This window comes from Macrosteles quadrilineatus, unplaced genomic scaffold, assembly GCF_028750875.1.
Source record: "Macrosteles quadrilineatus isolate MER2022 unplaced genomic scaffold, UCM_ALF_1.0 Scaffold_9__3_contigs__length_116548681, whole genome shotgun sequence".
In the NCBI taxonomy this organism is placed as follows: Eukaryota; Metazoa; Arthropoda; class Insecta; order Hemiptera; family Cicadellidae; genus Macrosteles; species Macrosteles quadrilineatus.
Genome location: NW_026542602.1, coordinates 30,052,744 through 30,064,234, shown reverse-complemented (window position 1 = coordinate 30,064,234; position 11,491 = coordinate 30,052,744). Strand labels below are relative to the sequence as shown.

Sequence of the window (11,491 nt, the reverse complement as noted above, 5' to 3'; positions counted from 1 at the left end):
TGAAATAGACTAGGCATACTAATTGAACTTATTATAAGATAATTATTGTTATTAGACCTATGATTTAAGGTTTTAAGATTGTGGTAGAGAGAAACAATTATCATAGTTTGATTCAATACCATTCACCTAATGAAGGGATCAAATTAATTTAAGTTACGATATGCTTTCAGTGCAATGGCAAATAGCCGCTTTAACCTAAATAAAAAACAATTAAAAATAACATAAAACAAACCGATGAAGGAAACTAAAATAAGGTGATGTGTTCCGAAATAGAGACGAAGAAAGCAAATAATAATGTATTTAGGATGAGTGTAGGACCTAAAGTAAAGTGCAGCCTATGCCTAAACTTATAATTAGCTACACCCTAAAACAAACATCCATAGTAAATTTTATTTTTTATACTTAAGTTTATTACTTTATTTAGTTTACTTTAGTTAATTACTTAAGTTAAGGTACTTTGCAATCACTAAGATTAAGCAAGACATAACCTCAATCTCAATTTCTCAAGAACGGAGTTGACAGTTTACCTCAGTGTCTCGAAATATGGCAGATTGAGATAAGCTGCCAAATTTTAGAGTAAGAAGAGGTTAAATCGAAGTCCGCAAGAACTCTGCATTGTGATTGGTTCAAAATGACGTCATCTGAATTTTTGACGGTCGTATGCTCTACATTTCCACCACGAGTCTCTCAACTAGTGATTCCCAACTCGCTTCCCAACTGTTGGGTTTCAAAAATACCAAATCATGTTGTTGGTTGAGTTGAGTGCTGACGATTGACTCAACTGTCAACCATTTCAAAAATAGGGCCCCAGGCCACGGCCTTCGAAGTGGCAACGTCGCAAGTAGTGTTGTAACAGCAGTTTTGTTTAGAAGCAGCTAATGGTATTTGTGTATTTACGAAAGATTGGTTACTGGACTATGACAATATTGACTCCGCTTTAAATGTACAGATATAGATTTTTTTATTTCATATTGTTTCGGGTTTCAATTCTGTATGTTTAATGTTCAATATTTTAATAAATTTATGTTCATAGATTTAAATTTAAATCAATAAAGTGAGAATTAATGAGCTGAAGCACAGCCACCTGAGGTGGCTGTGGCTGAAGTCACCTGTCTGCCATGTTATCTTATGGGACGTCTGTCACTAAACAAAACCACTTGCGATGTTGCCAATTCTACCAGGCCACGGCCTGGAGTTAGAGGGTGCCGTGCATTAGGTCACAGGATAATATTTGTCTCTTGCTTTCTTGAGGGGTTTAATTTAATTTGGCTACGTAAATGTCTTCTCGATCACAATTTGGTTTGTTTGATAAGGATCAGACGTTTTACAGGTTGAATTGATTGTTTACAAATTTGGATTTAAATTTCTTTAAAAATTTAAGTAATGGTGGCCATAGGTTGGTGTTTTTTTCATGTGGAGGGATTGGTGGTGATTTCTAAAAACGATACCCTCATTGGTAGACATCATCATTGACTCCCGCGGCCACGGAAACGTCATCGGCGTCGTCTGTGATGATCGCGTAAAAATCATGAAAATATGTACCCAACTTTCATATCAAAATAAAGACTAAATCCCGACTTTTCAAGACCGATTCGAAATTCAATACTATTTCCCGACTTGCCCGTTTTTTCCCGACTACTAGACACCATATAACAATAATAAATTGTATTTACAAATATCAAACTTTGAGGCTCGTATTATTTTATTAAATTAATTTGTATAACTTAATCGATAAGAATGTGAATCCTCATATCTGGCCCTTTAGCCGCTACTGTGGAATTGTCATCTTACATATCCGTTGCTTTAGTTTACCGAAAGATTATTCCGTAAGTTATTCACCAATCACTGTATGCCAGTATGAGTGTGAGTTGGTAAATTATTTTACGCCACACTACACTGTTTTGAGGAACTTCCCACACAAGGATTGGATTTAGTCCAAAACAGAAAACAGCTGTTTCCCGTTAAGTTTTACCGGATACCAACCAGCTGATTATATAATGTAATAGTCATCTTTTATTTTAGCCCAAAAAGGGGACACATTTAACACTGTATAATATTGGTACCTAAATGGGTTTGTTGATAAATTAATCCAGTTTTACCAGACATCCCTCACACTAAACAACCCAAACGATGTGAGCACAGTATCGTTGTGTAGGAGTCTAGAATAATTCAAATCTGGACGGTCAGCAGAGTTTTATTTTTCAAGTTTTCCTAGAGGCTCAAAATATTACCATATATTCCTTTAGGCCTACATATATTAATTTTTTATTTGTAGAACAATGAACTATAAGTAAACATAGTATTAAAATATGCGAATGCGACTATTATTACTGGGGGTAAGGGGGTGCTACAACCGCGTTTGCTCCGGGCGCCGCCAACCCTAGGGACGGCCCTGACTTCCTCCATTTATAAACTGTGGCAACATAATAAAATGTATAATTAAAAAACTAGCAGTTACCAACGGGCTTCACCCCGTTTGGGTTTGACTACAACTTATTAATAATACAATTACCCCCGCCGCAGCAAACCTGCCACATATAAAGCGAATTTCCATTTGCCTGAGTTGATTTTCAACTAAACCTATTTAAATAAAATTAGGTTTAATGAGTACCTAGATTTGCTGCTACAAGGAAAATAATAAAGTTTATTTTTGGTAAAATATTCATAACTTAGTAAATAAATTTAGTTAACAAATTTGCCAAGTTTGATCGAAATATATCCATAACAAGCAAACTACAACATTTTACAATATTCTCCATAAGAGTAGCATGGGAATTTTACGTATGAATACAAATCAATCGTATTGTACAAGAATAAGCCTACTTGGAGTATCCAAAGTCAATCATAAAATTAACAAACAAATAGACCCTCATGTAGCCTATGTCAAATCTCCCAACCATTTCACTCGCAGATGTGCTTGTGATGTCTCAGATAATAAACCTACCAAGTATAACGTTTGCAAAACCAGAATTCGACAACATTGAGAAAATAGTCGCGATTTCACGGCACTATGAGCCATGACGCCTATACGTAACAACACGCATGTGAAATGTTAAATGCATCCACCAGACCAGTGCAAGCAAACCAAATTATAGGGAAAACGAAAGCTGTCTTCTGGACCGGAAGGAAACCACCGTTCCGCCGATCTTCGCTGGGTCCACGATTTCCGGCAGAATCATGGTAATGAACTTCGTAGGTAGGAACTTACCTAAATACTGTACTGTGACTTGACTGTGAGATTGAAAGTCGTGGAACAATTTTCTAAATCTTTCAGCTTTTGTTCACTTTGTAGGTTAAATTGACACAAAACATATTATCTTTGTGTTTGATAGTTCAATGTGGTTTTTAGGTTATAAATAGACCTATCCTTTACATTGGATTTAATAGGTTTTTATGGCTAAAACAATAGTGCCTATATTAAGTTACTAGTCCTGAAAATAGGTGTTTACCGGACGAGTGTGGTCGTTCCCCTGCGAGACGAAGTCGAGTACGGGATTACCATACGAGTCCGGTAAACAGATTTTGGACGAGTGACGTACGATATTTTAAGCCATATACTACTCTAAGCTAAACTTAACAATAAAAAATCTGTACAAATCCTTATATTCCCACCGACTAAAGGACTAACAATCACTACCTACCTACTCATAACCTCCAAGAGGCTATGTTTTTGTTTATAACCACACATTGCCAAATATAATCAGCTGGTTGGTGTCCGGTAAAAACTCATTACAGTACAGTAGTACCTTTGACTATTCCAATAGTCAATGGTACGCAATGAAACCCCATTTGATTAATCTGGCGGCAAACAGCTGTTTTCTGGACTAAATCCTTGCGTGAGAAGTTCGTTAAAACATTGTAGTGTGGCGATAATAATTAAATTCAATTCGAAAGAAACAATATTTTACTCAATTCATTCTATTTACAAACTTGGCGAACGTAAACAATTAATTAATAATGAACACATGTTTAAAAACTATACATCAACTCTCACCCTTCTATACAAAACTCTTCTATAAGTCCACTATTGTCGTACGCCTGCTCAGTGTGGGAACTCTGCTTCATCAAGCTCAATTCGTAAATTGCAAAACGTTTCAAAATAAAGTTTAAGGACAATCCTAAAATACCCCTGGTATATTCGAACCCGTCAAATACGTTTAAAACTGGAAATCAAATCATAGAAGATTTCATCAAGAAAACTACCTTGAAATTCTTTACAAAACTTCCATTAACCAGCAGCATTGGATTTTATAACATAGGTTAACCTTCTGAAATCCAGAGATTCTGGCTGAAACCCAGATTGCCTCAAGATGTTTTATTATAACCCTTTTTAGCGAACCAGAATGATCGGACTATGGGAACAGGGGTTTATGGGGGGTTTTATGGGGTAAAAATTGGTTTTTTCCATTTTTTACCCTAAAAACTTAAAATTTAGCAATTTCTTTCCAAACCATTTTGTAGAGCATAAAAAAACAAATAATTTAGTATATTGAAGCGTTAATATGCGCCTAATGGTTACGGAGAAAATTCCAAAAATCTCTAAACTTAAAATTCCCGTGTTATTCTTATGGAGAATAAGTAAACATTTGTAGTTTGCTTGTTTATGAACATATATTTTGATCAAATTTGGAAAACGCATTAATTTCATACTAAACTATTGCATTTTACAAAAAAACACCTTTTTACCCTCCCTGTTGCAGCAAACCTAAGTACTTGTTAAACTAATTCTATTTAAATAGGGAATAAATGTGATATTTTTAAGGAGACATTTTAGTGTAAATCCAATCAGGCAAATGGAAATTAGCTTAGTCTGCAGGTTTGCTGTGGCGGGGGTATTTTATTTGTGTTTATTTGTGAGTAATAATGCTTTTTTGTTTCTTACCTAACCTGTGTATCAATGTAATGCTGGTCGGTTATTAAATTGTTAAAACAAATTAACTGTTTAGCCTCTTGTTTACAATCTGACTGTGGTTAAACATTCAACAGTTGATAAATTAGCCTACAATTGACATTTAAACCACTATTATAAAGAAAGTTGGCCATCAGTTTAGTAAGACGGCTGGGAAAGGTATGCAGCAGACTTAAGCTAGATAAAAATCAATAAGAACCTTAATTAATTATGAGATATAAGTAAGACTAGAGGACCCTTGCTGCTCCGCAGCGATAAATAAATATAATATCTGAGATATAATCAAATTCATGATTTTTGATTGAGTCAACCTATTTCTTCTGTCACACATTCATCTTTTAAATTAGTGATGCCCAAACAAAGCATTTGTAATCTGATTGAAAAATTGAATCTTGTCAACTGGTGTATGCTCTCACCTCAATATTTTTGCAATTCATCAACAATGTTTACATGTTTCTTTTCAATTTTAGTTAATATATTTCAGTATTTTCAATGTTTAAAACCTTGTAGGCCTACTCCTAGGTTTAGGTCTGCTAACACAAAATGTGTTTGGTACACACAAGAACTAGCTGCTATTAAGGAACAGCTCCTTTCTCTTGACTTTCTATTTAAAAGCACTAGCAGCCCTATTGTCAAAGGTCAGTTATTGGGTCTGAAGAAAGTATATAGAAATAAGATTTTGGATGCTAAAGTATTTTACAATAGTAAATTAATAGACTCCAGTAAAAACAAATGCAAGACAGCTTGGGCTATAGTTAAGAAAACCTGTAACCTATCGAGTGAAAATAAACCGTTGGTTGCACCAAATGTTTTTAATCAATTTTGTGTGGAAGTTGTCGAACAAACAAAAAGAGATATTGTACCACCTTTAGCTACAGCAGTAGAACTTGTTAAAAATGTGAGTTCAGGGCTTAGGCCTAATGGTAAATTGTTTGAGTGGAAACCTGTCACAAATAAAGATGTACTAAAGGCAGTAGAGCATCTCAGTAACTCGAGCAGTAATGATTATTATTACATGTCAAATAATTTGTTAAAGCAAATAATTCCAAGTATTGTTACCCCTTTTGTAGTTTGCATCAATAGTATTTTACTAGATGGTCACTTTCCAGATGAACTTAAAATTTCTAGGGTTTGTCCTGTTTATAAGAAGGGGCCTAAAGATAAGCCAGAAAGCTATCGTCCTGTGTCTCTTGTGCCTGTGCTGTCAAAAATTATAGAAATAATAGTTTACAATCAGGTCATCTTGTTTTTAGAGGAAAATGAAATTCTGTACAGTTCTCAGTTTGGCTTTAGAAGGGGCAGGGCTACCCAGGATGCCATGGACGATCTCATTTCCCAAATCTTGCAGGCTTTTGAGGCGAGGTCCTATGCTCAAGTTACCTTCTGTGACTTGAGTAAAGCCTTCGATTGTGTTGATCACTCAGACCTTCTTTCAAAATTGCACTTCTATGGCATCCAGGGTGTTGCCTTGCAACTTTTTGAATCTTATCTAAAGGATAGGAGACAAGTTGTGTATATTGATGGTGTTCAGTCTCAAGAGGTTGTTTTGAAATATGGTGTTCCCCAAGGATCAGTTTTGGGCCCTCTGTTATTTTTAATTAGTATTAATGACTTACCTCATAATGTGCAATGTAGAACCCTTCTTTACGCTGATGACACAACATTTGTTAACACTTCCAGTAACTTGCTGCATTTAAGTAATTTGGTAAATAACTCTATAGAAGAGGCTTCATCTTGGTTTAGAGCTAATGGCTATCTCTTAAATAAAAATAAAACTGAAAATATAGTATTCTCTTTGAGGCCTTATGACCATGAATCTTTAGCTTTACAAACAGCTGTCAGTACCAAGTTTTTAGGTGTATGTGTTGACCAACAGCTTACTTGGAATACTCATATTGATTGTGTTACTACTAGACTTTCTAGAGTTGTTTTCTTGTTGGGGCGTTTGAAATACTGTGTAACTCCAGAATATATCCGGATGGCTTACTTTGCTTTTTTTCAATCAATAATTAAGTACTGCTTGCTTGTCTGGGGCAATTGTTCAAGAATTGAAGAAGTGTTAATATTACAAAAAAAAGCTGTTAGAATTATTAATGGTTCAGCTGATCTTGAACATTGTAGGCCTATTTTTATTAAATTAAGGATTTTTACTGTTATTAACCTTTATATTTTAGAACTTGTTATTTATTCTTTAAAAAAACTACCAGTCATGGTTCTGAATGAAGATGTACATCCCTACAATACTCGTGGTAGACATCAAATAAGTTACCAGCACCTCCGTTTGAGCAAATCTTTAAATAGCCATGTTGTTATGTGTAAGAAAGCTTATAATAAGGTAGTTATTAATGTAAATAAGTATCCACAAAAAATATTTTTAAAAAAATTCAGTGACTGGCTCTTAAGAAATCCTTTTTACAGTATTGAAGAGTTCCTAGAACAACCTGTGATAAGTCTGTAACTTTGTATCCAAATCTGTTAATTATTTCTATATAGTCTATTTTTGTTTTCTTCAACTTTGTTAATTGTTCATTTGTTAAATTGTTTATAGTCTATTGTGATTGTTAACCCTGTAGTTAAAAGGAATTTGTACAACATAGACTCATACCTAAGTTACCTCTGATTATTTAGACAATGAACATTGAAATTTTATGTTCTGCTCCACTGACAATGTCAATGCATGTAAATGTCCATGATAATAAATGATTTGATTTGATTTGAGTAAAACAGTATCTTTTTGAGCTTAACTGATTCAAACAACCAATAGCTCAAATTAAAGCCTATAATTTACTGATTATTTTGAGTCTAAAACATATAAAAAACATTAACAATACTGTAGAGATTGACTTTTAATCATAGAACAACCTTATAAAAAATCATTTTTATGTTGGTTGTTCAACTTGCGTTTGCTTGAAAATCGTCCGATTTGAATAACTAATAGCTTAAATGAAAGCCGGTATTTCACTGAAGATTTTAGGGCAAAATATATAGGATTATATAATTATAACATGTAAAATATATCTTAAATTGAAGTAAGAATTCAAAAATGAATCTTTTTTTTTTTTGTAGATAAATATATGTTGAAGCTTGATGCCAAATATGTGCGTGCCCATCAATTTGAGACCTCAATCATGAAAATCGGTCGGGTAGAATCGCCAAACGAACTCGGAAAAGGAAAACCAAATTTAACTCCCATAAGAAATACATGGGGAGCAAATTTCGTTTACGTATAAACCGAGTGGGATTATAGATAAATATATGCCGATGCTTGATGGCAAATCTGTGCGTGCATGTACCTTCAATTTGAGACCTCAATCACGAAAATTGGTTGGGTAGAAGAGCCAAACGAACTCGGAAAAGAAAAACCAAACTTCTTAAATATATAAGATAGCCATTAAACTGGCGTCACTGAACATTTGTCACATGTGTAGACCTATCGAGGTTATCTTTGTTTAGTTCCAGACATTCCTGACATCATATCTCACATCATCAGCAGGATGGCGCCAGCAGCTGGTGTATGCTGAGGCAATCACAGTTTACTTGATACTTGGCAATGAGAGTAGGATGGGTGTTGTCTTGAGTAGCTACCGTAGCTTTAATAACTGACTGAGACCAACTGATTCTAAAATATCATGATTAGAAACTGTAACAATCAATCATATATTTTGCCTGTATAAATAAATAATATTTCATTTCATATAGAACTTCTCAAAATTAAGTTATTGTAGCCTATATAAATAACTAAAATAAAAAGCAGCTGTTTAATACATGCAATAATAGTCAATGGCAATACTTTGATTAGCTGAAAAAGAATGTCCCCAGCAAACCTGCAGACCAAGCAAAGACCAGCTTTTTCCTGATTTGAATTTTACTAAGATATCCTTATATATATTATGTGAAGGCGATTTCTACAAAACACTACTCCTCCGTTAATAATGGTTGGATTTTTACAAACAATGGGTCAAAATTAAGTATTTTTTGTGTAGGCGCTTTCACCAATTTCTACAATAAAAGTCCTTGGGCTTTGCCCCACTGGCCATCAAAATCCCAATGTATTTCTTATGAAGAAAAGATTATGTTTACTTAAAACCTAGACTGAAACAGACGAATAATTTCGTAGGCTATAGCACACTAGGCTATACACTCCAACCACTCGTATACTCAATCACAATCAATCATTAATTTTAAAATTCCAATTTTGAATTTTTAGTAGATTCCTACAATTTTAAACATTTATCATCCACTAAAGATAATTTGGCACTCAAGATTAATGAGATGTGCATTTAGCCTAAACATGTATGTAGCTATACAAACAGCTAGCAACATGCAATCAAAGCACATTTCCAGCCACTAGTAGCATTAAACGTTGTTAAATCGCTAGAAACTAACGTTACTGGCAGTTTGTTCAAATAACGGAAATCCAACATTAGCATGCTTTATACATTCCAGCGGATAAAGGCCTGGTATTTAACCAGCTGACTGAACCCTAAATTTGGATCGTAAAAAAAATTAATAGTAGGCCTAAGCGGGATAGTAACGTACAGAATATTTTGTAAATTTACAATTTGTTTTACTTGTATTAAAAAATATTCAATGCTGGAAAAGTGTTTTAAGTATCGGGTCAGAATTTTCATTTTTTACAGATTTATTAGTTTCAGGTGCACTCAATAAGAAGTTTTATTTTCAAACTTCATAACTCAAACATTGTTTTGGATTGCACATACAACAATGGTAGAAGATCACTCTACTGACACATTACCAAACATCAACTTGACTTTAACGGTTGTTTTGTCGTAAGTAATATCAGATGGGCCGAGCACAAGACAAAATACTTTTCAAAGTTTATTAAATTTTTGTTTTGTATTTATAAGCCAATAGCATATTATTTGAAAAGTTAACTAAAATATGAGAAATTATTTTAACTGTTATTATTTACTATTTTCCTTGTACTGTAATTGTATTTATTTTTTTTGACACAATTTATTGTACCACCTTTGTACAACAAATATGAATAAAGAATATGTGTAGGAAAGGCAGATGAATTGTGTTTTAAATGAATGAGTAATCAAACCTTCTGTAGATAAGTACGCAAATCCATACATCAACAGGAAACTTTTTAGCGGTTATCTGTATTCAAAAGAGCAATGTGATAATTTGCTAATATTAAAACTTGACCTACAACATATTTAAGCGATTAACTTCTAGCTAAATATCACTCAAAGTTTGTTAAACTGGGCTTAAGCATTTATCTAAAAACAATTAATTGATAAGTGTGATATTCAAACGTATTTCAAATTCACAATATATTTCAATAGTTAGTTAAATTTATTTAACAAAAAATTATAGGCCTACTTTGCCTTACAACTTGATGGTTAAATCCTGAGATTAGTAATTAGTCTAGCGATAGTTGATTATTCTAATTTTGTAAATTTTATTCAAAGTTTTTATCACTTCATTTTACTCTCTTATTCACTTTAAAGTAAGTGAAATTGTGTAGCTGTTTCAATAAAGTGATTGAAACACAAACATTTTACTACTTATTCCAAAGCTTGTTTTGTAGATGCACAATATTTTCACTACCTGAAAATTATTGAAAGTTACCTTGTACTGAACATTTGTTTAAACTCAACTGATGTTTAGGAATACGCTACCTATGGATTACTGAACTTTTCAATAATTATCTGCAGAAAGTAAAGAAGGTATCATTACAATATATCTCACATAATCAAACCAGTGGTGCTGCAGTGAGTGATAAGATATGGAATGCCAATGCTACCATTGTAGTAGGTAAGGTGATTGCAGCTAAGAGTGGCACTAATATAATCAACTCATCATGACTTAAGTACTATAAATTTTTTTTAGCACAGTTTGACTTGAGGAAAACTTTAAGAAGATGTAACAGTCATTTGATTTCTGTCTTGTTCTGGGTTTAAACAGTCCAAACCTTGCTCTTATTACTATCTATCAAAGATCTTTAGTTAATTAGCATCATTAGCTAATAGCCTAATGAGATAAAGTATTTGGATAGGTACCGAATTCCTTAGGATTGAACCAGCCTTTGGATTTGAATGTGAGCACTATAATAACTCAGCTACCCAGACAATATTTTGACCTAGGTATAGATAATATCAATTAAGAGTGCCAAGACTGATATGCATGTGCACAAGCACAGTTTCCCGCCACTGCTTTATTTTTCCTGTATACTGAATTGAAACAAAATTGCCGTTAGATTAATTCAATAGCACTAGTGTTGTAACTCAAAATGTTGTGAAACTTGCCCTGATCCCTCCTACATCCCATACTAATTTATACACACTTACACCACCATAACAAGTGGGCGGTAATTCCAAGAAAATTATGATACTTCCTCTCACTGATAAGATTGTGACTAAGACATCCATAATCGTTTCGGCCCTGCACCATTGTTTATCTATTACTATTATGAGTACACATCTTTCAGTGCCACAAGTGTGTTGACAAGAGCTGTGTGATCTTGATATGTTGATAAGCTGGATGTTTATGAGCCGTGAAGTGTTTAGCTTTGTACTTGGGTCTTGACAGAGAGCCAAATATTATCCAGGATGG

The 11,491-nt window shown here is 33.7% G+C and overlaps 1 protein-coding gene across 1 annotated transcript in view; it reads right to left on the bottom strand.

The window, feature by feature from the left end:
* Window positions 1-11,491, bottom strand: part of LOC129004447 (uncharacterized protein K02A2.6-like) — a 156,792-nt gene that overhangs the window by 63,244 nt on the left and 82,057 nt on the right. The gene's annotated exons all lie outside the window — the stretch shown is intronic.